The sequence below is a fragment of the Ipomoea nil genome, unplaced genomic scaffold (genome assembly GCF_001879475.1).
Source record: "Ipomoea nil cultivar Tokyo-kokei standard unplaced genomic scaffold, Asagao_1.1 scaffold1061, whole genome shotgun sequence".
Classification (NCBI taxonomy): Eukaryota; Viridiplantae; Streptophyta; class Magnoliopsida; order Solanales; family Convolvulaceae; genus Ipomoea; species Ipomoea nil.
The window spans coordinates 3096-4852 of NW_017617489.1; the positions used below are offsets into that span (position 1 = coordinate 3096).

At 39.9% G+C, this 1757-nt stretch overlaps 1 pseudogene; it reads right to left on the bottom strand.

Annotated features, from left to right (window-relative positions):
• Positions 1-306: 306 nt before the first annotated feature.
• Positions 307-1273, bottom strand: LOC109182489 (annotated as a pseudogene).
• Between the last annotated feature and the right edge of the window lie 484 nt (positions 1274-1757).

Here is a 1757-nt window from a genome sequence, read left to right on the forward strand (position 1 = left end):
ACAGAAATCTTATGCCTAATATTATATGTAATTTGAGTAGATCAGCGCATGCTTTTAATGTAACTTTGTTGAGAATAAGTAACGTAACCTTGAATTAGTTGGAATTTGAATATAATGTTCAATAAAAGAAACAGTGCATGTTGCGTTAGTTGTAGGTATATAATGAAAAGTACAAGAAATTTATTATTACATGCAATTTTGTAAAACAGATCATGAGTACAGTAATGAAGAAAAGAAATACAATTAATTAAATTGTAGGAGAGGAAAAACTAAATTGAAGAAATGGTTATGAATTATTGAAGCTAGCTAGTTCAAAGCACCGCAGACTTTTCTAATGATCCCATTTTGACCCCGTGAGCGGCTGAATTTCAGACATTTTAATCATGGCTGATGCAAAATCTTCTTGGAATGCCCGAGAGCTCCTGGCGTACTCTGAAACAATACTGTCAGTTGCTCCACCGCTGAATAGAACTTGATCCGATTGAAGCAGACCTTTCTTTTGCAATAAGTTCTTATAGTAGTTGTTATCAAAGGAATTTGGGGTCACTAAATCAAGGGGTGCCAAATTCCCATTTCCGGTGTCCTTTGGACATTTGCGTCTTCTAGTGCTAGCAAAACCGGCATCAATGTCAGTACGGTTGCCGTAAATTCTATCGCGAAATAGGAAGCATTGAGCTTGGCCGAGAGTGTGTGCACCAGACAAGGCAACCATGTCTCTTGTGTTAAGGCCTTTGGTAGCGAAGCTGGATATAAGTGTATCCAAATTTGCGAAAGGGCTGGGGAGATCTATGTTACGACTAGCTGTGGTTGAATCTCTTCTTCCCAGCTTCACTGTCCAAGACGGACCTCCCGCAGCAACAGTGGCATCACGTGCAGCCACCGACAATACATCAGCACAAGATACAATACCAGGACAAGCTTTCTCTAGCTCGCGCTTGGCAGCCTCTATCACGTCGTAACCCCTGGCAGAGGCATGGTTTGGCAACGCCGTCTTTTCGCTCTTAATGGTTGGTGACTCGTCCAGTAAGATGGAAGCGTCGCAACCCTGAACAAAGCAGTCGTGGAAATGGAGACGAATCAAGGAAGCGGCCATGCGACGCTCACGGGACACGGCTTGCCTTACGGCATCGCGAATGATGTTTAGAGCATTAGGGCATGTGTTGTCGTAAAATGTAGGGGATAGCTGCTGCTGCTGCGCTTGGCATTGCGAGAAGGAGGAGAGCAGCAGTAGAAGCAAACACGATAAAGCTGTAGTGTATATATGAGAAGCCATATGTATATAGAGAAATGGCGCAGGGATTGTAGGTCTGATCTGAAATCAATGATTGGGTTGGTATGATGATTGAGAATGGGAAAGTGGAACGAAGTGTATATACTTGTTGCAGGGAGGCGGTGGCTATTGTTAAATATATATATATATATATACTCCTAATCAGATAAGGAATGATAAAAGGAATATTATATTATATTATATTATTCACTATAATATAGAGAGGGCTAGGGAGAATAAATATTAATTCTAGCTTAGTGTGAATATATATGATTAATAATAACTAATGTTTAGAAATTAAAATTGATGAATATCATGAACGGAACAATCAAGTCATATACTCTAGGGTCCTTTCCCTGTGATCAGGCCGGGTTCAGTTCTTCTCCGTCAATTAGTCTTTTTCCGGCCTTTATATCATTTTTTTCATCGACCATATATTCAATGTTATCTTTTTCGATTATTATATAATATATATTTCGACCTTTCG